This window comes from Triticum aestivum, chromosome 6B, assembly GCF_018294505.1.
Source record: "Triticum aestivum cultivar Chinese Spring chromosome 6B, IWGSC CS RefSeq v2.1, whole genome shotgun sequence".
Taxonomy (NCBI): domain Eukaryota; kingdom Viridiplantae; phylum Streptophyta; class Magnoliopsida; order Poales; family Poaceae; genus Triticum; species Triticum aestivum.
The window spans coordinates 174,029,713-174,056,813 of NC_057810.1; positions in this window are offsets into that span (position 1 = coordinate 174,029,713).

Here is a 27,101-nt window from a genome sequence, read left to right on the forward strand (position 1 = left end):
CTGGTGATCGATGAAAAGGCACTGACGAAAAACGACACTGTCAACACTCTGAAACTCTGAATTTACTAAAAGTGTACAGGAACAGTGCCGGCCGAGTGTTTGATGAAATGAATCAAGCATGAGAAGAATATTTCTGGGGCTGATCTTTGGTGTGGTGGCCTCTCAAAGCACCTGGGGGCTGCCTGAATTTTGGTGAAATTTTTGGAGAAAGGAAAATATGAATTTCACCAAAAATAATGAATCTGGTCCAAACTTGCAGAGGTGGAAACTTGAAAATTTTGAAAAGAGGAAGAGTGGATCTTGATGGATCTAGGTTGGGGGTGCTAAGGACTATCCAGAGGAGATGGTTTGAGATCAAAACTCAAAGGAAGTCAGGTACTTCCTTTGTAAATCATCTAGGCTTAAAATAATTGACAGAATTGTTTTGGGGAATAAAATAAATGAAATAAAATCGAAAAATGGGTTGGACTTGTTGGAACAGAAAGTTTGGATTGCCCCAAAGTGGAGGGAGGGTTTTGGGAGGATTTACTACATGAGGCATGGTAAAACCATGGATGGTTTCAAAACAAAAGAAGCCCCAAAACCAATAGGGTTTCTTTTAAAAGAAACTAAATTCCAAAAATATATTTGAGATGGGAAAAATCAAAAGAAAGGTTTTTAATAACCAAACACCAGGGTTGAAGAAGATACAAAAATAAAATCCTTGCCATGGGGAAAATTTTTGAGAGAGAGGTTTTTTGGAAGGATTTAAATGACCTTAAAAATCCAACAAAGTTTTTGTTGAAAACTAAATAATTTTTTTGGAGTGTCACAGGACTCCTCTGGCCCAACTCTGATGCTCCATGGTATTCTTTTGGTCCAGAAAAAATCCTCAAAAATTGGCACGTCAATTGGACTCCGTTTGGTATCCCTTTTCTGTAAAAAACTAAAACAAGGAGAAAACATAAACTGGCACTGGGCTCTAGGTTAATAAGTTAGTCCCAAAAACCATATAAAAATGACATATAAATGCATATAAAACATCCTAGATGGGTAATATAATAGCATGAATACTTCATAAATTATAGATACGTTGGAGACGTATCAGTATCCCCAAGCTTAATTCCTGCTCGTCCTCGAGTAGGTAAATGATAAAAGAAATAATTTATGAAGTGTGAATGCTAGCAGGTGCACAAGTTTGATCAATGATAATTTAAATCACCTTTTCTAGCATCAATATCTGTCATAATAGTAGCTTATCTCATAAAACTTTTCATGATCAAGTAACAATCTATTCACAATGTCAAGCATGGTTCAGAAACTTCATTGAGAACTAACAAACTATAATCTCAGTCATTGAAGCAATTGCAATTTATCATAACATCACAAAGAGTCAAGAATAGAGCTTTTCAGCAAGTCCACATACTCAACTATCATATAGTCTTCTACAATTGCTAACACTCACGCAATACTTGTGGTTATGGAGTTTCAGCCGGACACTGAGAAAGATAGGGGCATATTGTGTTGCCTCCCAACGTATTCACCTTTAGGTGATGTCAACAATAATAGCCCATGCTAACTTACATCCAATTGGATATATATATCATGATCTTTCAAACACTAGGAGCTTGCTAAAGGATAAAATGAAAAAGGTAAAGGTGATGATCACCTTGACTCAGGCATAAGGTAAAAACATAAAGTAAAAGATAGGCCCTTCGCGGAGGGAAGCAGAGGTCGTCATGCGCGTTTAGGGTTGATGCACAAAATCTTAATGCAAAAGAACATCATTTTATATTGCCCCTTGTATGTGGACCTTTATTATGCAGTTCGTCGCTTTTATTACTTCCACAACAAGTTCGTACAAAGCTTATTTTCTCTGCACTAATAAGTCATACATATTTAGAGAGCAATTTTTATTGCTTGCACCGATGACAACTTACTTGAAGGATCTTACTCAATCCATAGGTAGGTATGGTGGAATCTCATGGCAAAACTGGGTTTAAGGGTATTTGGAAGCACAAGTAGTATCTCTACTTGGTGCAAGGACTTTGGCTAGCATGAGGGAGAAAGGCAAACTCAACATGTTTGGAGGGTCAATGACAATATACTTTAACTGAGATGTCGGAAAACATAAACCATTACATTGTCTTCCTTGTCCAACACCGACTCTTTTAGCATGTCATACTTAATGAGTGCTTCACAATCATAAAAGATGTCCAAGATAATATATTTATATGTGAACCTCTTTTTCCTTTTTACTTCCTATTAGTTGCAATGATGACCAAAACTACGTTTGCCAACTCTCAACAACTTTGATGCCTCATGCTTTCCATGTGTGAACTCATCACTAACCATGTTATAAGCATATGAACATATAAAAATTCAGATTTATGACATTCAATTCATTCCCCCATTTACTCATAGGATATACATGAAGCACAAGAGTAAATGACAAACTACTCGAAAAGATATGAGTGAAAGACACTGAGTAGGAAAATAATTAACTAGCCATGGGAGGGTTCCTTTTCTATTCAAAATTTCAGATCCAAAGATTTTATTCAAACAGCAAGTAAAACAAAATAAAATGACATTTCAAGGATAGCACAACTCATGTGAAGAAGCAAAAACTTAGGTTCAACTGATACTAACCGATACTTGTTGAAGAAGAAAGGTGGGATGCCTAACGGGGCATCCCCAAGCTTAAATTCTTGAGACTTCTTGGAATATTATCTTGGGGTGCCTTGGGCATCCCCAAGCTTGGACTTTTATATCTCCTTAATTCCTCTCATATCATGGTTTCTCTTTTTATCCCCAAGCTTGGGCGAAACCTTATCATTTTCTACTGTAACAAAACACTAAAATAATTATTCAACATTGCATACTAAATGCCTCTGCATATTTAATACTCCTATCCTCAAATAGAATCATTAAACAAGCAAACATATGCAAACAATGCAAACATAACAGCAATCTGTCAAAACAGTACAGCCTGTAAAGAATGCAAGAGTATCAATACTTCCCTAACTCCAAAAATTATGAGAGAAAATTCCCACTGTATTATATTTATCAGATCTCATTATGCAAAAAGTTTCAACATTATATCATGCTCTGACTTTTCTAGGGAATTTTTGCAACAGCGGTAAACTTTCTGTTTTCAAACAGCAACATGTATACTAGCAAAATAAGCATGGTAAAATCTATCCTTGACATTTTTATTGAAAATAAAGATGCAAAACACTATTATAAATAACATAAAGCTAATACAAACAAAATAAAATGACGCTCCAAGTAAAATAGATATCATGTGACGAATAAAAATATAGCTCCGAGTGAGGTGTACCGATAGTTTTGAAGACGAAAGAGGGGATGCCTTCCGGGGCATCCCCAAGCTTAGGCGCTTGAGTCTTCCTTTAATATTACCTTGGGGTTCCTTGGGAATCCCCAAGCTTAGAGTCTTTCCACTCCTTATTCTCCTCATATCGATATCTCACCCAAAACTTGAAAACTTCAATCACACAAAACTTAATGGAACTTCGTGAGATAGGTTAATATGATAAAGAGTAAAACATGCACTTTGGTACTGTAAAAGACAAGGTTCATAATTGTTTTCACATAATTCTTACTGTACCATATCATTTCTACAATTTATATTGAGAAATATAAGCCATAGAAACTAGAAAACAAGCAAACTATGCAATGAAAAAAGAATCTGTCAGAAACAGAACACTCTGTAATGATCTGAACAATAACCATACTTCTGGTACTCCAAAAATTATGAAATACATTGGTGGACGTGAGGAATTTCTCTATTAATCTTCTGAAAAAAGATTTAACTCAAAATCACTCTTCTGTAAAAAATGACAGCTAATCCCGTGAGCGCAAAGTTTCTGTTTTTTATAGCAAGATCACATTAACTCTCACCCAAGTTTTCCCAAAGGTCTTACTTGGCACTTTATTGAAACAAAAGCTATAAAACATGATTAATACAGTAGCCTAATCATGTGAACACAAAAAAACATAAGGGTAAATATTGGGTTGTCTCCCAACAAGCGCTTTTCTTTAATGCCTTTTAGCTAGGCATGATGATTTCAATGATGCTCGCATAAAAGATAAGAGTTGAAACATAAAAAGAGCATCATGAAGAATATGACTAGCACATTTAAATCTAACTCACTTCCTATGCCTAGGGATTTTTTGAGCACACAATTTATAGGAACAAAAGTCAACTAGCATAGGAAGGCAAAACACATTTAACTTCAAAACTTAAAGCACATAGAGAGAAAACTTGATATTATTGCAACTCCTAGAAGCACATATTCCTCCCTCATAATAATTTTCAGTAGCATCATAGATAGCAACTTTGTTCTCATACTCAATTGGAACCTCTTTCGAAATATTAGAATCCTAACTAAAATTGACACTCATCCAAATCCACTTTCATAAATATCGTACGAAGATTCAACACCCTCCAAGATAGTGGGATCACTAATTCCTAAAGTTGACACTCTTCCAAACCCACTTTAAACTATAGTATTATTTATACTCCAAAATCTATAAGTGAAGTTCCTGGAGCATTCCACAATCAATATAGACTAACTAGTATCCAAGCTCAAAATATATAAGTGAAGCGCACAAAGCATTCTATAAAGCCATACTTCAATCGATTTAAGTGAAGCCCAAAGAGCAATTCTATAGGATCATAATTAAAAGATGTATGTGAAGCACATGAAGTATTCTATAAATCAATGAAGAGCTATCTCATACTAGCATGATTCTTAAAGAAAAACAAAAACACAAAGGGCACAAACAATGTGAACAAAAACAAAAACCGAGGTACACCGATGTTTGTCGAAGAAGAAAGATGGGATGCCAACCGGGGCATCCCCAAGCTTAGATGCTTGAGTATCCTTTGAAATATTTTCTTGGGGTGCCTTGGGCATGCCCAAGCTTGAACTATTGTCTCTCTTTATTCTTCTCACATCGGTAACTCCTCGTTCTTCAAACACTTCATTCACAAAAACTTGAACAAAAACTTTGTGAGATCCGTTAGTGTAATAAAGCAAACTTCCACTTTAAGGTACTGTAATTAACTCATTCTTTGTTTAAAATGGTGTTAAGCCTACTGTATTCCAACTTCTCTATGGTTCATACCTCCACATACTAGCCATAGATGCATCAAAATAAGCAAACAACACACGAAAAACAGAATCTGTCAAGAACAGGACAGTCTGTAGTAATATGGAAGTTTAGTAAACTTCTGTAACTCCAAAAATTATGACATAAATTTTAAAATTTGAAAAATTTGTACAGAAGTAATGTGCAAAAAGTTTCTGACCCATTTGGCTTTCCAGTAAAAAATGTAAATTCATGCACTACAGCCAAAGTTTCTGTTTTTGTTCTGCACATAGTAAGCAAGCTATTTTATCATCCTACAACCAAAGCTTGGCACATTATTTTTATAATACAATGGTTATATACAAGGGGATAATTATTTACAGAGAAACTTCCATGAAAAATTCTACATTGTTTCTGTGAGCATGAACACAAGTGCTCAAGGTCGACCCTCACTTCTTCAATGCATAACTTTCCAATCACTTCTCTTTTTGAAAAACCTTTTTAGGCATGAGAGGCAAGTAAATATTTTTTTGGTATCTTCAATCTTTTTAATTTTTTTTGTATGTTTCACCCACAACTAAACAGAAACAAAAAGGAAAAACAAAATCTACTAAGTAAAGAAAGCAAACAAGCACACACGAGAACATCAACCCCATGCTATTGCTCCCCGGCAACGGTGCCAGAAAAGAGCTTGATAATCCCCAAGTGCAGGGAATCATCGTAGCAATTCCCAAAGGTGGAAGTGATAAGTATGGAGTGTCGAACCCACAAGGAGCTAAAGGTAAGATCAATATTCTCTCAAGCCCTATCTGCCACTGATACGACTCTACGTGCACCGAACGTTTGCTTCCAACTAGAAACAAGAAATAAAACTGTGTTGTGGGTATAAAGAGGATAACTTTGTATGATATCAGAGAGCTAAAATATAAAAGTAGGTGCTGTTATCATAAAGTTAGAATATATTACTAAATAATATAAATAGCGAGTGTGGAATAATGGTGGATCGGTGTGCGGAATTGTCCTAAGAAATTGTTAACAAGATCGATAGCCGTCATTGCAATTTCATATGGGGGAGAGGCATAAACTAACATACTTTTCCTACATGGATCGTATGCTCTTATGATTGGAAACTCTAGCAAGCATCCGCAAATACTAAAAGATTCATTAAGGTAAAACCCAACCATAGCATTAAAGCATCAAGTCCCCTTTTTTCCCATACGCAACAACCCCCTTACTCGGGTTTAAGCTTCTGTCACTCTAGCAACCCACTATAAGCAAATCATGAACGTATTGCAACGCCCTACAGCGGGAATCCCTCACACTTGCACAATACGGAGAGCACCGTAGGACAGCACCAAGATAAAACATACAACTTGTACCAATCTAGATCATCAATCAACTCAAGGACAAAAGATATCTACTCAAAACATCATAGGATGGAAACACATCATTGGATCATAATATGTAGCATAAAGCACCATGTTCAAGTAGGGATTACAGCGGGGTGCGGGAGAGTGGACCGCGTAAAAGAGATGAGGGTGATGATGATGATGGTGATGTTGATTAAGACGATCACCGCGGCGATGATTCCCCTCCCGATGGCACTCCGGTGCCACCAAGAGAGAGGAGGAGAGGTTCTCCCCCTTGTGCTTCCTCCTCCATGGCTTTCCCCCTCTGGTCCTTGGCCTTCATTGAGATGATGGCCCCTCCGAGATCCTCCTCCATGGCCTCCGGTGATGATGGCCCCCTCCGGCAGGGTGCCAGAGAGGGCCTAGATTGATTTCTCGTGGCTACAGAGGCTTGCGGCGGCGGAACTTCCGATCTAGGTTAACTCCCGAAAGTTTCAGTATTCATAGGAATTTTTGGCGTTGGTTTCACGTCAAGGGGGCCTCCGGGCTGTCCACGAGAGAGGGGGCCGCGCCCTAGGAGGGGGGCGCGCCCCCCTGTCTCGTGGGCAGCCCGCAACTCCTCTGGCCCAACTCCGATGCTCTGTGGTCTTCTCTTGGTCCAGAAAAAATCCTCAAAAATTGGCACGTCAATTGTACTCCGTTTGGTATCCCTTTTCTGTAAAAGACTAAAACAAGGAGAAAACAGAAACTGGCACTGGGCTCTATAATAAGTTAGTCCCAAAAATCATATAAAATGACATATAAATGCATATAAAACATCCTAGATGGATAATATAATAGCATGAATACTTCATAAATTATAGGTACGTTGGAGACGTATCAGCGAGCTTCGACCACCCCACGGCCTCCCGCGTGTCCCACTGGATGCGCGCGAGCCTGGGCTTCACGCAGGTGGTCTCCGCCGCGCGTTTGGTCGCCGGAGCGACGATCCCGAGCCCCTCCGCCGCGTTCGGCCTCGCCGGCGGCTAAACACCGACGGGTTTGACTGTTTTGACCTTGTCCGCCCGTCAGGTGGGCCCAGTCGATCAAGTGATTAGCTTAGGGCTAATCACCATTTAACTAAACCCCCTGACACTGACATGTGCGCCCTACCCCAATTAATTTGTAGTTAGGTTAGAGTTAGGGTTAATTAACTCTGTTAATTAACTGTGACACTAACGTGTGGACCCCACACGTCAGGTTTGACCTGGTCCGCCATGGTTGACTCGCTGACATCATGCCACATGCTGATGCAGTTATTTATTTTCTAGTTTAAAAATAAATCAGGAAATTCCATAAAATGTTATAAACTCAAAAAATCATATAAATTCAACAGTAGCTCAGATTGAAATAAATTATATATGAAGAATTATCATAAAAATCTAATCTATCCATCTGTACTAGTTTCATGCATGACAAACCAACTTATACCTACTCTATAAATGAAAACATATAAATGGCATTTATGAGAGCTTATTTTGGAGTTGCACTTGAACCTTTGGTTCAAATGGACTTCAACCAAATGAATGATAGTTGCATTAGCTCAAACAACATCACATCTTCATGCCATGTTCATGCATCATATTGTTGCATATGCTTGTGTATTGATTGTCGACACCGTTCCTTCTCGATAGGTCCTGCTCTGGAGAGTGCTCCAGAGTACATGTCTCTGGAGTAGTGCCCCCTGTTGATCTACCAGGCAAGCAAACCCCCTCGTTCATTCCGATACAATCCTACTCTCTCGCTCGTGCTCTCTGTTATTGCATTAGAACAACAATGATTCAACTGCTACTTTATGTTGCGGTAGTTGAACCCATTCCTCTGCATGACCTGTCATTACCACAGTAAATAGTTGAAACCCACTAGCATGTGTAGGAGTTGATTGAAGCCATGTTGTGTTCCTACCACGCCATGCCTACTATTGCTTAGAGTGTGATAGGTCCGATTCATTGCGAATGAATTGGAGTGCAGTGCTCTATGTTCTGATGATGAGAGTTAAGTGTGTGAACAAGATTTGGTAAAGGTAGCGGTGAGAGGCCATGTAGGAGTACATGGTGGGTTGTCTCACTGGAACCATCCTTAAGCATTGAGTTCTGTGTATGTTGTCCAATGACTAGCTACTACCACACGTTGGAATGCTTAAGTGCCCCTCTTGAATTATTAACCAACTTGATCTCTGTCTAGGAGTCACAACTAGTTTCTGGTGTTTGTAGGTAGTGTTATTCTTCTACCAAGTGGCACCCGACAGGGTGGGCTTGGGACAGGGCTTGGGACAGACTAGGAACACGTGGCATGGTGTACTAAGTGGCACCTAGTTGGTGGACTTGGGAACCCTGCTCACATCATTTAGGGCCGTTATGGAAACCTCGGTCGGACTCCCTTGCGGATATAACTCGAATAGGCGATAAACCTGGACTAGAGTCTTATGTGGTTAGTCAGGTCGTGGCCGACACCCTCGCCAGGCTTCCACTTGAAGGTTGCCAAGATACATGACGTGTACATGGTGGTAAGTGGCGAGAGCGTGTGTGTGAAAAATTACACCCCTGCAGGTTTAACGTGATCTATTCGAATAGCCAGGTCCGCAGTTATGGACTTCTTGGATGCTTACGTGGTACATAGACAACTTGAAGTGGATACTCTAAAATGCTCAAGACAAGTGTGAGTGCTATGGATGGCCTTCTTGTAGGGAGACGGGGATGAATCCATAGTAGTGTATTGTGTGGTGATTAGTGGACTCGTGTGCACTGTCTCACCTCAAAGAAGTTTCTTGTAGTCGTAGAACAGGCTAGCCACTGAGTCAAAGCTGGCTTGCTGCAGCTTTACCGCACATTACCTTCTTGATACAAATGCATGTATGATAGATCTGATGTAAGTCTTACTGAGTACCTTTGTACTCACGTTGCTTTATTTATGTTTTTGTAGCGGAGACTTCGGTCTTACTAGTTTCCGTGGACTTCAACAAGTAGCTTGTACCTCAGCTACAATCTTGATCGGATGTTATAGATAGTCAGGCTCTTCAGCCTTTTTCATTTGTAGATGTCTGTACTTAGACATGTAATGCTTTCGCTTGTTGCTTGTATGCTCTGAATGTTGGGTCATGTGACCCCTATTTGTAATAAATGTTATGATGGCTCTTCTGAGTCTTTATCTATATGAGTTGTTCAGTTATGTTGTGATGCCATGTTGTACAACACATACTTGCATGTTTTGCGTATGTGTAATGTGTATTGCTATGTGTGGGATTCGACAATCTAGTTGTTTATTCTTGGTAGCCTCTCTTATGGGAAAATGTCACCTGGTGCTTCCACTGAGCCATCGTAGCTTGCTACTGCTCCGGAACACTTAGGCCGACCGGCATGTGTCCTTCTTCGTTCCTGTGTCTGTCCCTTCGGGGAAATGTCACACGGTGTTCCTTTAAGTCCTTGTAGCTTGCTACAACTTGGGTTCATACGTTGTTGATCGACACGTTCGTTGCTAGGTCATGTATGCATGTTCCTGTAAGTTTGTGCCACCTTGGGTTTACGACTAGTCATGTCGGCCCGGGTTCTCTATCATATGGATGCTAGCGACACAATAATATACGTGAGCCAAAAGGAGCAAACGGTCCCGGGCCAGGTAAGGTAGCACCTGTGGGAATACTGTGTGTGAGGCCGCAAAGTGATATGATGTGTTACATGATAGATCTGTGTGACTTAGGATCGGGGACCCGACACCTGCCCTTGGTGAAGTTGCAAAACTCCTCCCTCTTACTATCCATAAGACCTTATGGGATGTGTGCTCACGAAAAGCCTCGCTGAAATCTGCCCAAGTGGTATCCTGCCCAGCTGGGCGCATGGCCTCATAGTTTTCCCACCAAAGGCTGGCGGGGCCTTCAAGATGATAAGCAGCGTAAGTTACCTTGTCAGCTTCGACTACGTGTGCAGAACATAGCTTGTGGGTGATGATGCGGAAACAATCATATGCATCGAGGGGCTCGATGGAATGATGGAAGGTTGGTGGGTATAGCTTGATGAAGTCACTGAGAGACACCAAGTCGTTCCTCTGGTGATGTGCAGTGTTCTGCTCAATGCGTTCCAGCAATCAGTCGGTCTCATGTTGTTCCTTTCAGGCTCCAAAATGAGCTCAACAAGGAAGGTGGATGAGGCAGATTCCCATCTCTAGCCCCACTTGCTTCACCTTGCTCCTGGGCAGCAGGGGTGCTTCGGGTGTTGACCATCCTAGGAAAACAAAACAACGGTTTAGACAAGGATAGCAGAACTCGGACGTAGGAGTGCAGAATGTAATGGATGACACGGATTGCAAAGATGTTCATCTCTACGACATGGTAATACAAAAACTGCCATATATATACCATCGGTCATACACACCATACATAGTTTAGTACAAGCCCAGGCTGAAGTACAACCACGGTGAAAAAACATTACATCCCATGAGAGGCATTCCAAGCTCCTATACATTATTTATCTACGCCTCCGGAATTCATTAAACACTAAGTCATATTCCACAAGACACGCAGGACTGTGGAGATACAACTACTAAAATACTATTAGTGCCATGATCTAGCTCAGTCATCTCCGTCTCCGTAGTAATCTTCATAAAGATTACCCGCGTAGCCTGGAAGTGGAACATGCGGATATGGAAACTCCCGATCGCGTGGAGCCTGTGGACGATAAGGACATGGATGAGTCCTTGGTCCCAAAACAGTGGCAGACGATGCCCACGTGGAGGTGTGATGCCTCCAACATCAGGATAGTCCATACGAGCTGGCAGACGAGCGCGTACGAGGTACAAATCCCGCATATCAAGATAACCAATCTACACGGTGGGTGCAAGCCATGTCAGAGTGGCCCAGTGGTCCGCTCGAGTGTTATACAGCTCCATTTGGGGGGCACGGACCTCATGGTCCCTTTCCTCCAACATCTCTGTGGTGGTCCGAAGGAGCGGCTCCTCATGAGTAGCGTCAGCGTAAAGACCAGTGTAATAACCCTCCTGACCAGTAAGTGCTGCTGGCAGATAGCAGAACTCGGTGTTCTGAAGCGACGCGTGCCTAGCTCGAATGATAGATATCATGGAGTCACGGCGTCCTGGACTGACATCTCCACGGTAACTCCGAGCCTGTAAGACCAGTGAAGGGGATCGGTAGCTCCGGGGTAGGAAGGAAATATCCTCACTATACATATGTACTAACTTTGATTAAAATCTCAATACTACTCTTCTATGGTATACTCTGGATACCATCGATAGCCTATCTCTGTCATCACATGGACCAACATGGCCGTGTGACTGGGCATATATGTCGGTGTACTAGAGTAGGGGTACCCCAGTATCCCGAACTTGTGCACGGGCAGTTGCAGCCCCCCGCGGCAAGGCTTGCCGGGTGACCGCCAAGGTCCTCCGTGGTTCCTTTGGAGCCATTCAAGAACAAAGTATTCAAGACAAGGAGACAAGGCCCCGGAAAGAGGAGCTTGCCGGGAAGGCCAACCAAGGCATCTCAAGGAACTTGCTGCAACGCGCCACGCGTCCCGGCGAGACCCGGTGAGCGACAGGCTTCCGGGCGCGACAAGACAACGACTGCGGCAAGGCGCTTGCCGCGGCAAGCTACCACTCTGTACCTGCGCTCCAGCAGATCCACCAACGTGTCGCCCTGGGGCCTTTCCAGGCGCGCGTGGCAAGAGGCTGTGCAGCCAGCGGTGCGCGGTGGCAGGCGACGCTGACAAGATTGCCATCGTGGCGAGCGATGGCGTCCCTGACGGTCCTTTTCGGCACTATTTGGGCGACACAGACGGGCATTTAATGCCTTTGTCCCCTGCCGTCAGGGTTAGGTATGATACACTGTACAAGTAGTTGTACCAACCGCAATTCCTTTTCCATTTTTACCCTTGTCTACGTTGCCACCTGTCGGTGACCCCTTTAGCATATAAAAGGAGGCCCATGCGCAACGTAGAGGGGGGTTCGATTCAGAGGCAGAAAAACACTCACGCTCGGTCTCGTTAGCAGCTAGAGTGTACTGTCGCACTCAGCGCTCCCGAGCAAGAACTCAATACACTCAGACATGCAGCAGAAGGAGTGTTATCTCTCCGGAGAGCTCCAAAGCTGGGTAAACTGCTCGTGTGCTTCGCCTCGATCCGCTCTTCGTGCAATCTCCGCCCCGCGCCGAACCGAAAGGGACTCGGTCCGCCGGTCCCATAGGTGTTCGTGGATCAGTTTCCCCGACATCTTTGGCGCGGCAGGTAGGGGGCGTCGAGGTTGTGTGAACCTGATCCGGCGTTCACATGAGCTAGATCTTCATTTTCTTCATCGACATGCCACCGAAGAAGAAGACTTCGGCGGCAACTGTTTCGTCCACGTCGATCCCACCACCACTGGAGCAAACGGGTGGTGGGGTAGACGCCGGCGGAAGAACGGACATCGACGAGGGAGCTCACGGTGCTGCCAGGTCCAAGAACAAGGCTGCGCAGACCTCGGCGTCCGTACGTGCACCGCGCCCATCTCAGGAGGCACAGGGCCAACAGCGTCATGGTATTCACAGTACCATACGTTTGTTGGACCAAGATCGAGCTGGTGGATCTCGGGGTGCTCAAGACCAGCATGCACGCCAACATGCTGGCACGAGCGAGACACGGTCGCCTGGACAGGATACTGCTCCTTCTAACTTAGTTAGAAGTCCGAGCATATCCCGCTCCTCGCACCATTCGCCACTGCCACCCACCACTCCAGCAGAAGCTTTGGCGCGAGCTCAACTGCTCCGGGATTACCCTCCAACAGCAGACAAGATCAATGAATGGAGGGCCACCATTCAGAGTCTCATCGGCTTCGCCAACGGCGACACTCCGCGGCAACCGAATACATCACTGCCGCGGCAGGACCGCCATGCGCGAGCCGATGGCGACGAAACCGGTGGGGGTGCAACCACCATGCACTCTCCACCCCGAAGGCCAAGATCGCCGACTCGCGGGATCCACCTCGACAGCGACTCCACCGCATCATTAGATCCACAAGCTCATCGCGATCAGCGCCAAGTTCTTCACGAACGACAGCAAGAAGACGCTCGTACTCGCATCGAGCGCCAAAGAGAAGCGCGGCGTCAATCAGACCAGCGCGCTGAGCCCTCTATCGACATGCATGCACCAAGGGAACCAGGCGACTTGCCGTACGCGGTAGGTTGCCCTGCGTTCACTCGTGAGCTGTGGCAAGTCCAGTGGCCCAGCACGAAGAATTTCAAGCCAGACGTACCAGAGAAGTACGACGGCAAGTCGCATCCGTTGGAGTTCCTCAGCATCTACACCATCACGGTGCAAGCTACCGGGGGCGGGACGACAAGATCCTTGCCAACTACTTCCTGCTGGTGCTCAAGCCCAATGTCAGATCCTGGCTCATGCACTTGCCGGACAACTCCATATCCTCTTGGGCGGACCTATGCCATCAGTTTGTCGGCGCCTTTACAGGCGGCCACAAGCCTCATGGCCAAGAGAGCGACCTTCATCTGCTCGCCCAGAAGGAAGGAGAGCCCCTGCGCAAGTACATTCAGAGATTCAGCCGCGTACAGCACAACATCCCAGATGTCCACCCTGCCGCGGTAATCAGCGCTTTCCATCAGAACATGCGAAACCGCAGGATGCGGGAGGAGATGGCGATGTGCAAGATCAGAGACGTCAGTGAGCTGTATGCCCTGGCTGACAAGTGTGCGCGTGCTGAGGAAGGGAGGAAACTCCCCGGAGAGTATACAGAAGTAGCGGGATATGATAGTGAAGATACTGCCCCGGCAAAGAAAAACCGGCGGCGGAACAACAGGAAGAAGAAAGGCAAAGATGTGCTAGTCGTTGAGAAGTCCGGCAACGGAGGTGGAGCCAAGAAAGCCAAAGCTGGTAGCTCCGGCAAGGAGATTGCCACAGGCACCAACTACCAGGCTGTGGCGGTCGCCGACAAGCAGGATGGCACCAACAAGCAGTACTGCAAGATCCACCGCACCAAGGGCCATGAGCTCCAGAGCTGCAAGAAGGTCGAGCAGCTTGTCGAGCAGCAAAAGGCTGAATACGAGCGACGCGACAAGGAGAAGGCCCAGGAAGGTGCTGGAGGAGCCGGCAAGAAACGCCCCGGTCGAGGAGGATGCCGTGGCAAGGCCAAGCAACGGCAAGGAGATAGACCTCCCCGCGGCCGCGACAAAGATGAAGACGATGACGATGATGAAGACATGGATGATGACGAGACCGATGAGCAGGAGTTCCAGAAAGCCACAGAGGTCCTGTGCATTGACGGCGGTGCCTCTCTGCATACTTCACACCGCCAGCTCAAGCAGTGGGTGCGGGAAGTCAATGCGGCAGAACCACACATCGAGTCGCGCAAACCTCTGAAATGGTCCAGCACGCCTATCATCTTTGATATTGAGGACCACCCAGTGGGTGCTTGCCGATGTTGGTTTCACCGACTATCCGCAACCTCAAGGTCACTAAGATGCTAGTTGACGGCGGGGCCGGCTTAAACCTGATCTCCTCCGCGGTACTCCAGAAACTCCAGATCCCTGATAGCGAGCTCGAAGAGACCGACACATTCCAAGGAATCAATCCGGGAAGAAGCAAGCCGAAGGGAAAGATCACGTTGCCGGTGACATTTGGCAGCGAGTTGAACTTCAGGACTGAGAGGGTCACTTTTGACGTTGCTGACTTTCCATTGCCTTACAATGGGATACTCGGCCGTCCAGCACTCGCCAAATTCATGGCAGCCTCTCACTATGCATACAACATGCTGAAGATGCCAGGCCCGTTAAGTGTCATCTCTGTCCCTGGCGACAAGAAGGATGCTCTTATCTGCGCCGACAAGATCTACCGGGAAGCAGCAGCCACAACAGATCGCAGGTCACTTGCCTTTGAAGCTCCTGAGAGTAAGAAGAAGACCAAGTCCGGCAAGAGTTCTGATGCCCACTCCGGCAAGCGCACCTCTTCGGAGTGCTGCGCTACCGTCGAGGACGCACCATCGAGCTCCACCGGCAAGTGTAAGAAGACAATGGTAGCTCCACCAGAGACCAAGAAGGTGTCCGCCAAGGAGGACGGCACTGGTGGTACCTTCACCATCAGTGCCACTCTCGACCCTAAACAAGAAAGCGCGCTCGTTGCTTTCCTGCGGGCGAACGTCGATGTGTTTGCATGGCAACCGTCTGACATCCCCGGTGTTCCCAGGAAAGTAATCGAGCACCATCTTGCCGTCTATCCTCATGCGCGGCCCGTCAAGCAGAAAGTTAGGAAACAGGCAGTGGAGCACCAAGAATTCATCGCAGAAGAAATCAAGAAGTTGGAAGCAGCAGGCCTTGTCAGGGGAGTGCTCCATCCTACGTGGTTGGCCAATCCTGTAGTCGTGCGCAAGGCAAACGGGAAATGGAGGCTTTGTATCGACTTTACCGATGTCAATAAAGCTTGTCCCAAAGACCCATTTCCCTTGGCGCGCATCGACCAAATTGTTGATTCCACGGCCGGATGTGACTTGCTTTCGTTTCTTGACGCATACTCAGGATACCATCAGATCTTCATGGCAGAAGAGGATGAGGAGAAGACCGCATTCATCACCCCATGTGGCACATACTGTTTCGTACGGATGCCTTTCGGTTTAAAGAATGCTGGTTCAACATTTGCAAGGGTAGTCCATGACGCTTTTGAGCCGCAAATACACAGAAATGTGGAAGCCTACATGGATGACATAGTGGTCAAGAGCAAGGACAAGGCGACTCTGATATAAGATTTAGACGAGACCTTTGCAAATCTGCGCAAGATCAACCTCAAGCTTAACCCCGAGAAGTGTGTGTTTGGAGTCCCCTTCGGCAAGCTTCTCGGGTTCTTCGTGTCTCAGCGGGGAATTGAAGCCAATCCCGACAAGATCAAGGCCATTGAGCAGATTGAAGCACCAAAGCGCGTCAAGGATGTATGAAGACTTGCCGGTTGCGTGGCTGCTCTCAGCAGGTTTATCTCTAGGTCTGCTGAGCGTGCCCTACCATTTTTCAAAATATTGAAAAAGGCATGTCCAATGAAATGGACTCCGGAAGCGGAGGCTGCACTACAGGACTTAAAGAGATACCTGTCCTCCACTCCAACACTTGTCGCACCTAAGCCACAAGAGAAGTTGCTGCTATATATAGCGGCAACCAATCAAGTGGTTAGTGCTGCGTTAGTAGCAGAGAGGGAGGCGGATGATGAGCCAGCAACCACGGCAGATGCATCCATCGACAAGCAGGGAACTTCACCGGCAAGCTCTGGTCCCGACAAAGATGGATCTGCGTAGGCGCGTTAGGAGATGCAGAAGAGAATGATGCAGCGCCCAGTTTACTTTGTCAGTTCCCTTCTGCAGGGGGCTAGGTCAAGGTACTCTGGTGTGCAGAAATTGCTTTTCGGCCTTCTCATGGCCTCGAGAAAGCTGCGCCATTACTTCCAAGCACATGAGATCACAGTCGTTACTCGTTTTCCGCAGAAGAGGATACTGCAAAATCCAGAAGCAACAGGCAGGATTGTCGAGTGGGCACTGGAACTGTCAAGCTTTGGCCTCAAGTTTGAGAGCACTTCAACTATCCAAAGCAGAGCATTGGCGGAGTTCATAGCAGAGTGGACGCCAACACCATATGAAGAAATTCCAGAAACGAGCATCCCTATCAAGGAAGCAAGCAAAGAGTGGATGATGTACTTTGATGGTGCCTTCTCGCTGCAGGTGCCGGTGCGGGCGTGCTAGTTGTTTGCACCCACCGGAGAGCACCTCAAGTACGTAGTCCAGATGCACTTTCCCAAGGAGCAAGCAACGAACAATACCGCAGAGTATGAAGGTTTGCTAGCCGGTCTCAGGATCGCAGTAGACCTTGGGATCAAGAAGCTCATTGTCAGGGGTGACTCACAGCTTGTCGTCCTCCAAGTAAACAAGAATTATCAGAGTCCGTTGATGGAAGCTTACGTTGATGAAGTGAGAAAGCTAGAAGAGCGCTTTGACGGCCTACAGATGGAACATGTTCCAAGAGCTCAGAACGATATTGCCGATAGCCTGTCGAAGTGCGCCGAACTTAAATTACCTGTGGAACCAGGGATCTTTGTGCTCAAACTGACTCAACCGTCTGTAACGCCATCAACCGGACAGAGCAAGAAGAGGAAGTTGATTTCTGGTGACTGTTTTCCGGCAGAGCTCCCCGAAGCCGCCGCCAAGAAGGTCCTCAAGATCAACACCAAGGGTGCTGAGGAGCAGTCTGCTCCGGCAAGCCCTAGGGTTTGTTCCGTTGAAGCAGACGCTCCCGACAAGTTTTGCTCCGGCAAGCTTGCCGGGGAACGTCAAGCTCCGGCTAGGCCGCAAGTTCTCGCCGTAGAAGCGGATGTTCCAGCAGCAGCAGATGTGCCTTTAGTCCTTGTTTTCGAGCCGCAAGCTCCAACATGGGCACAGCAGATTATCCGTTTCCTTCAGACAGGAGAACTTCCCGAAGAGCAAGAAGAAGCGGAAAGAGTAGCCCGGCAGTCAAGTATGTACCAGTTTGTCGACAACACACTGTACAGAAGAAGACTCAACGGCGTGAAATTGAAGTGTATTCACCGGGAAGATGGACAAAAGCTGTTGGCAGAGATACATGGAGGCATATATGGTCATCACATTGGCGCAAGAGCACTTGCCGGCAAAGCGTTCCGGCAAGGTTTCTTTTGGCCGACAGCCCTCCAGGATGCAACTGCACAAGTAACCAAGTGTGAAGCGTGCCAGTTCCATTCCAAACAGATACACCAGCCAGCTCAAGCTCTCCAGACGATCCCTTTATCCTGGCCATTTTCGGTCTGGGGGCTCGACATCCCCGGCCCCTTCCCCCGAGCTGTCGGGGGCTTTGAGTACTTGTACGTTGCAATCGACAAGTTCACAAAGTGGCCGGAAGTGGAAGCAGTGAGGAAGGTGACAACACAGTCAGCAGTCAAGTTCTTCAGGTCGATTGTTTGCCGCTTCGGGATCCCTAACAGGATCATCACCGTCAACGGCAGGCAATTCACGAGCCGCACCTTCATGCAGTACGTCCAAGATCTTGGCGCCAAGGTCTGCTTCGCTTCTGTTGCTCATCCGAGAAGTAACGGTCAAGCGGAGAGGGTGAATGCTGAAGTGCTGCGCGGGCTCAAAACCAGAACTTTCGACAGGCTGCGCAAGTGCGGAAAGAACTGGATTGAGGAGCTGCCGGTGGTTCTTTGGTCGATCAGAACGACGCCAAATCGAGCCACTGGCCAGACACCTTTCGCTCTAGTCTATGGATCAGAGGCAGTTCTCCCCACGGAACTCGTATACGGGTCACCTCGAGTGCTCGCTTATGATGAGCTTGAGCAAGAGCAGCTGCGACAAGATGACGCGCTGCTCCTTCAGGAGGACCGTCTTCAGGCCACTGTACGAGCTGCTGGGTACCAGCAAGCTTTGCGCCGCTACCATATCCGCAAACTTAATGCCAGAAGTCTCGAGGAAGGCGACCTTGTTCTTCGGCGTGTTCAGTCCGCCAAGAATTCCAACAAGTTGACGCCGAAGTGGGAAGGCCCTTACCGGGTGAAACGAGTCACTAGGCCTGGCACTGTCCGCCTTGAGACCGAAGATGGCATTCCGACGAGCAACTCCTGGAACATTGAGCATCTTCGTAAGTTTTACCCGTAGGGCGCGGTTGCCGGAACCTGTTCCGGCAACCACCTTTTGTACAAGTCTTGCCGATGTTGCATATAATCCTTTGTACAAAGCCGGGCGCAGACCCCGTGCATAGGTAAAGCTCATGTGGTCCGCACATCTTGTCAATTCCATGCTTTCTACCTTTTTTGCATGTGTTATCTGACACTTTGTGCAGCGCCTACCCCCGGTAAGCAATAACGAGCCATAAGGCTCCATATCTTTATTTTCTCTTCTTTCTCTTTCTCAAAGAAAGGATGGTTCCCTCGCCCACAAGTTTGCCGGGGGAAAGGAGAAGATAATGGTGTGTGGACCAAGCGTCGCTCGAGGAAGTTTCGCCTTATCGGGAAGCAAACGACAGAAAATCTAAGTTGCTAAAGTTTGAGCAATTAGTTTTTAATTTTTAAGTTATCTTCCTCGAACGACCGTGCTTTGTATGGAAAACCTGTGCGCGGAGGAACCAACTCGTACCTAGTTGCGCCCTTACTTTGTTTCGAGTCCGCTCAATAACTTAAGTGAGCTGCGACTAGTTGCGACAAGGTTTCTTGTCGGTAGCGGCACCGCCGGCAGGCTGCTGACGTCCCGCACTCAGCGCTCGCGGTTAAGGTGCCTGCACCGACAAGTTCCCTAAAAGCGTAGGGCAAAAACATACAAAGGAAGGAATCAAGTAAAGGAGATAACATAGCAATCTCTACCCAAAATAGAGTTATATTACAAGATAGCTTGTCGTAGCTCTAACAGATTGTTCTCATGACATGACCAGCAGCGACAAAGAAAAAGAGAAGACGGGCGGCCTAATCTACGCGATCGCCCTCAACCCTCTTGATCCCGCTCACCTTGTCCACAATGGGTGCGACAAGGGCCTTGAGCGTTCCAGATCAGCATCCAGCGGCAGGGACCTGAGGACGTTGGTGAGGTTGAGGCCTGGGTTGCGGAAGGCCACCTTCACCAGCACCTTTTGAAGAGCTCCTGCGCAGATCTTGCGCGACTCATCGGCCAGCTGCTTTGGGATCTTCTCCCGGAGTCGCTGGAGGGCCGTCGCCACGCCTTTGAAGAACAAGCTGAGCTTGGCGCTGGGTTGGAGGTGCTCATCGGAGGAGTACCCAAAATCCTCCATCCCCAGCTGCGCCAGCTCCCCGTCGATGGCTGCGGCAACATCCACGAGACCCTCGGTCCAGTGCTCCACATTCTCCCTGAAACTGTTCTGGGCGGCAGCAGCACTCGCCAGTAGCGCCTCGTCGGCCTTGATCTTCTCCTTCAAGGCCACCTCCTGCTCCCTGGCGCCGTCCAGCGTATGAGTCAAAGTAACCAGCTTCAACTCAAGATCTGCGTTGGAGTCCTTGGCGGCGCTAAGCTCTTTGCTCCTCTCAGCGAGACGACCCTGTAGCTCGCCATGAGCGGCGGCGTCCTTCTCGCGCTCACGCTTGAGCGCAGCAAGCTCCTCGCCGCTCGCCTTGAGATCGGCCTCCAGTTGCGCCATCTTCGTCTCCAGCTCCTTCTTGGCGGCCTCGGCAGCTGCGGCAGCATCCTCTGCTTCCTTGAGAGCCCCGCCAATTGCTTGCTCGCGCGCGGCAAGCTCCTCCTCGTGGCTGTCAAGGTTGACCTTGCGCTGCGCCAACTCGCCTTCCTGCGCAGATAGCTTTTCGGCAACAAGCCGCTGTTGCTCTTCAACTTCAGCCTTCTCGAGGAGGAAGGCTTTCCGCTCCTCGGCGACTTGCTCCCGCTCCTCTGCCAGGGATCAGAGAGCTTCCTGCCTGAGACCCCGGAGCTCCTCCGTGCGCTTCTTGATGTCCACTCCCGCCTTCGCAACAAGCACTTCTCGGGATTCCAGCTTGGCCTATCAGGCGCGGTAAAGCGACAACAGCTTCCGCAGCAGCCGCTCCTCCTCAGGCTCGTCGCTGCTGCTGCTTGGCGCGTCGACCAGCGTCAGCCCAGCGGAGGAGAGCACCTCTCCATCCAAGATCTCTCCTTCGACCGGCGCCCTGGAGCTTGACGCCCAGGGGAGCTTGATGAAGATGCCGTCGCCGGCCTTCAAATAGGCGCCGGGCTGGGGCTCTTCGGAGCTTGGCGCTGCAGCAGCGGCGGAGGGATCGGCGGTCGGCGTAGCGCCTGACGCTCCTGCGGCCTCGGGGCCGTCAGTGCAACCGCCGGACTCCTCGCCAGCTTCTGTGGCAGCAGCTTTGGCGGCCTCTTCACTGGCGGGATCATCAGCGCCGGCCTCTTCTTCGGTGGCAGCGGCGTCGTCGTTGTTACCGCGCGCGTTCTCCTCGCCGGCGACCTCGGTTTCCATCGGCTCCGTGGCAGATGGATCTGACGACCGAAGAAGGGAGAAAAGTCAAGCAAATATTCAAAAAGAAAATCAGAAGAAGAAGAACCCAAGGGAAGTTTTCAAGCAAGAGGATTACCTGTACTAGGATCTGTAGTCATGGTCTCAACCACCGGGGGGTCGCCGGTGCTATCCCTTGCCAGAGAATTCTCCCTTGCCGGAGAACGCTCCCTTGCCGGGGAATCCTCCCTTGGCGGTGTAGTCGAAGCAGATGGCATTTCGGGAGCGGCTTCCGGGCACTCCTGGTGAGGCTGGTCTGCTCCTACACAAACCAACAGTCAGATATCAGCAAAGAAAGAGTACCCATGCGCGCCTGACAGTAGGAAGTAAACTATATACTTACGCTGGGGGCTGCTTTGGGGAAAAGTTGCCGGGTCTGTCAGGGTGGTCTCGGACACGCCCCCTGCTGTCGCGGTGGGTTCGTCCTCGATGACAATCACCGGGACCTTGGCTCTCTTCGCCGCTCTCTGAGCCAGAGTCCTGAAAAGGAATGGGTTCGGAATAAAGCAAATCAGATACAAGACAAAACAGCAAGAATTGAAGAACTACAAGTACAACAAAGAATCTTACTCTTCTTCTTCCTCGTCGGAGCTGAGCGCGGAGAGATCGAAGTCCGGCTCGCCTCCGGTGCGACAAGGCGGAGGAGTAGGTTCCCTTATCTTCTTGGCAGGAGCAGTTGCGGTGGACCGAGAAGACCCCGCTCCAGTTGCCGCAGCGGCGTGAGGTGCTCGCGCGGCAACAATGCTTCCCGCGGTAGAGCGTGTCGCGCGGTGCGGCGGCTATTGACCCGTCTGCCGTCCCGCTACGTCCACGGCCTTGCGGAGACGCCTTCTTGGTGGAGCCGGGGGCTCCGCTTGCGGCGAGCTGTCTGAAGGTTCGGGCCCGACAAGCTCTCCCTCGCCGGACTCGCTAGACTCAGCTTCGGGCCCGACAAGCTCTCCCTCGCCGGCAAGCTCCTCTCGCTCGGCAAGGCTTGCCGCCTCTGCTGCCTCTGCCTCCTCCATGGTGAATCCAAACTCGCCCGCGGCAGCTGCTGCCGCCGCCTCTTCCAGCCTACTAGCGATGCGCTGCATCTCCGCATCGGTGGTGTCGCGAGTAAGGCTCTTCTGTTCATCAGGGCGGACCGGCACTTCTACCAAGCCGTCAAAGAACTCCTGCACGACGTTGTCTGCAGGCTCTTGCCAAGTTGGAACAATTCCATGCGAATCGCACAGTGGCATCATTGCACGGATGCGGTCGAGCGAGGAGTTGTTGCACAGCGGAATGACACCCCTCGGTAACATGAATGGATGTTGAGGATCGCGCTTGAACAGTTCCAGGAGCATTGCATCCAGTTCCAGGACAGTGAAGTTGAAGTTGAGGCCCGGGCGCAGCCTCATGATGTCCGCCGCATTCTGGAACTCCCAGGCGGGTCTCCTCCTCTCCTGCAGGGGGGCGATGCGGCGGCGAAAAAATCTGCGCCAACGGCGCCTACGGTGAGCCCGGCAAGCCTGAGGCGTAGGATCCGCGTGACGGCAATCTTCAGCCTATCATCTTCCGGGGCCACGTTGCTCCAATCGTTTCCGCTCACTATTGGGGCTTGGCGCTGGGCGGTAAATGGCTGCGGGTTCTCCTCGACAATCCAGCACCACTCTGCTCTCCATTCCTCCCACTTGCTGCGGAGCTCTCCCTCCAGATAAGCTTCCTTCTTGCCGGCTCTCGAGATCCAGGCGATTCCGCCCGATAAAGGCTCCCCTCTCTCAACTCGGGGCATAAAGAAGTGGTGAAAAAGAGCTACGTTTGGATGGACTCCGACAAAGTTTTCGCAGAGATGTGCGAAAACTGCCATGGTCAGAACGGCGTTGGGGGTGAAGTCAAGGAGGCGGAACCCGTAGGTGTTCATAATATCGCAGAAAAATTCAGAGAAAGGCGGGCAGAGCCCGCAGTAGAAGAACAATGCGAAGAAGGGATATCCATTCGGAGCCAGTTCCACAGAGGCAGCTGAGAGTACCTTTGTGCGCGGATGCGCTCGCGTCTCCGTCGACCAGAAGGGGTAGTAGTACTCCCTCAGTTCCTTCGCGGCAAGCTGAGGGGGGAAGATTGCCCGCTCCTTTCGCAGCGCCGCGAGCCGCTGCGCCTCAGCCGACTTCACGCCCTTCCCCTTGTCGGCTTTCGGAGCCATGGCGGAGGTGGTGGGGGAGATCGACGGCGTTGGTGGTAGCGGTGGCGATGGGGGGCGGAGCGCTGCTCTCTTTCAGCTTCGGGAAGAAGAGGAGAGCGGCGGAGGTTTCCGAGATTGGAGTAGCAACCGGCGGGATGGGCGAACTGCCCCTGTTTCCCCTGCTTATAAAGAGGGAAGGGGCGTACGTTCCGTTTTTCTGAATAAAGAAACCACCCACGATCTCTCCCACGACGCCGCATTCGACGCGTGCCGTTCGGGGAGGGCACGGTGGATATGGAGTAAGATACAGCGTAACCCAGGCCGCGCATGCCCGTGCCCTGTTTTGGGCCTGGCCCAACAACGCTCGGCACCGTGGGTGTCCCAGGCCCGGGGGCTCCTATCGGTGTACTATAGTAGGGGTACCCCAGTATCCCGAACTTGTGCACGGGCAGTTGCAGCCCCCCGCGGCAAGGCTTGCCGGGTGACTGCCAAGGTCCCCCGTGGTTCCTTTGGAGCCATTCAAGAACAAAGAATTCAAGCCAAGGAGGCAAGGCCCCGGCAAGAGGAGCTTGCCGGGAAGGCCAACCAAGGCATCTCAAGGAACTTGCAGCAACGCGCCACGCGTCCCGGCGAGACCCGGTGAGCGACAGGCTTCCGGGCGCGACAAGACAACGACCGCGGCAAGGCGCTTGCCTTGGCAAGCTACCACTCTGTACCTGTGCTCCAGCACATCCACCAACGTGTCGCCCTGGGGCCTTTCCAGGCGCGCATGGCAAGAGGCTGTACAGCCAGCAGTGCGCGGTGGCAAGCGACGCTGACAAGATTGCCATCGTGGCGAGCGATGGCGTCCCTGACGGTCCTTTTTTGCACTATTTGGGCGACACAGACGGGCATTTAATGCCTTTGTCCCCTACCGTCAGGGTTAGGTATGATACACTATACAGGTAGTTGTACCAACCGCAATTCCTTTTCCATTTTTACCCTTGTCTACGTTGCCATCTGTCGGTGACCACTTTAGCATATAAAAGGAGGCCCATGTGCAACGTAGAGGGGGGTTCGATTCAGAGGCAGAAAAACACTCACGCTCGGTCTCGTTAGCAGCTAGAGTGTACTGTAGCACTCAGCGCTCACGAGCAAGAACTCAATACACTCAGACATGCAACAGTAGGAGTGTTATCTCTCCGAAGAGCTCCGAAGCTGGGTAAACTGCTCGTGTGCTTCGCCTCGATCCGCTCTTCGTGCGATCTCCGCCCCCCGCCGAACCGAAAGGGACTCGGTCCGCCGGTCCCATAGGTGTTCGTGGATCAGTTTCCCCGACAATATCAATGCACCAAGCCAGACATACCACCTGATGTGTGGTGCGGGAAGCCATTGGAAACACAAAATAATGCAAAGGCATTAGAATTTCTAGTAGAAATCAGACATCATAACGGCTGTAAATGCTCAAAAAGGATTTTGAGACATTTTGCAAAGGAATGCATAGTCACTCAACAACATCATATCAAGGTTCTGGGTCCAACTAACAACATACTGAAGTAGCAGAACTGAACTGGGGCTTGTAACACTACAAAAAAAGACACATCCGTGACATTTTGGGCCGAACGAGAAATTTTTCTGTCATACTTATGACACTTCTATGACGATAATTGTGACAAAACCCGGTATCATCATAGACATGGTGGGCTCCTACTTCTATGACAAAAATCCATGACAGAAAATGGGCTTTTTGTCCAGGGTGGGCCGGAGACGCAGCTGCATGACATTCTTTGGGCCGTCCATGACGGAAAAAAATTGTGGTAGAAGCGAGGGCGAGGAAAATTTCGAGGAGTTCTCGGTTACGGTGGGTGGTCGGGGGCCGAGCGATGCGCATTTCTCTCGTACCGTACGTGTGTGGATGTGAGGCGTTGGGCTCTAACTGAACCCGAGCGAGGCGTCGCCTAACTGAACCCGAGCGATTGCACTGCAGGCTACGCGTTACAGAACCCGAGCGATCGAGCGATTCCTTCGCTACTGCTACGAACTAAAGCCGATCGATGCTGCCTCTGGATGAATAGTGAGTGTTGCTAGGGGGTTTGGATGAACAGTGAGCGTTGCTGGGGGGGTTTGGATGAACAGTTCCCGGTGGGGGTGGATGAACAGGACCCCGTGGTGTTGCCTCTGGATGAATAGGACCCCGATCAATCGAGCCGGTTGGGGCTGGATGAACAGAACCCCGTGGAAGGCTGGATGAACAGGACGACCATGTGGAGGGCTGGTTGAACAGTAGCCGGTGGAGGGTTGGATGCACACTAGCCCATGCAGGGGTGGTTGAATAGGAGCACGTGGAGAGGGCTGGTTGAACAGCGCGGTGGAGGCTGGATGAACGGGAACCCGTCGATGAACAGTCGCAGGTGGAAGCTGGAGGAGGTTGACGGTGGATGAACAGTAGCCCGTGAAGGCTGGAGGAGGTCGACGGTGGAGATGAACAGTATCCGTGGAGTATCGTTGTGCGGTATGCCACACCCCTCCCGATGAACAGGACCCCCATTTCGACCGTAGCGCTCCAACACAAGTCCGTTTCCTCCGTTTTGCTGTACGCCATGATACGTCTCCAATGTATCTATAATTTATGAAGCATTCGTGCTATTATATTATCTGTTTTGGATGTTTATGGGCTTTACTAAGCACTTTTATATTATTTTTAGGACAAACCTATTAACCGGAGGCCCAGCCCATATTGTTGTTTTCTTGCCTATTTCGGTGTTTCGAAGAAAAGGAATATCAAACGGAGTCCAAACGGAATGAAACCTTCGGGAAAGTTATTTTTGGAACAGAAGCAATACAGGGGACTTGGAGTTCACGTATGGGAAGCTTCGAGGTGGCCATGAGACAGGGAGGCGCGCCCCCCACCCTTGTGGGCCCCTCGTGGCTCCCTTTACCGACTTCTTTCGCCTATATATCTCCATATACCCTAAAACCTTCGGGGAACAAGATAGATCGGGAGTTCCGCCACCGCAAGCCTCTGTAGCCACCAAAAACCTCTCGGGAGCCCATTCCGGCACCCTGCCGGAGGGGGAATCCATCAGCAGTGACCATCTTCATCATCCTGGCGGTCTCCATGACGAGGAGGGAGTAGTTCACCCTCGAGGCTGAGGGTATGTACCAGTCGCTATGTGTTTGATCTCTCTCTCTCGTGTTCTTGAGGTGATACGATTTTGATGTATCGCAAGCTTTTCTATTATAGTTGGATCTTATGATGTTTATCCCCCTCTACTCTCTTGTTTGAAGTTATCTTATCGGATTGAGTCTTTAAGGATTTGAGAACACTTGATGTATGTCTTGCCGTGCTTATCTGTGGTGACCATGGGATATTCATGTGATCTACTTAATGTATGTTTTGGTGATCAACTTGCAGGTTCAATGAACTTATGCATAGGGGTTGGCACATGTTTTCGTCCTGACTCTCCGGTAGAAACTTTGGGGCACTCTTTGAAGTACTTTGTGTTGGTTGAATAGATGAATCTGAGATTGTGTGATGCAT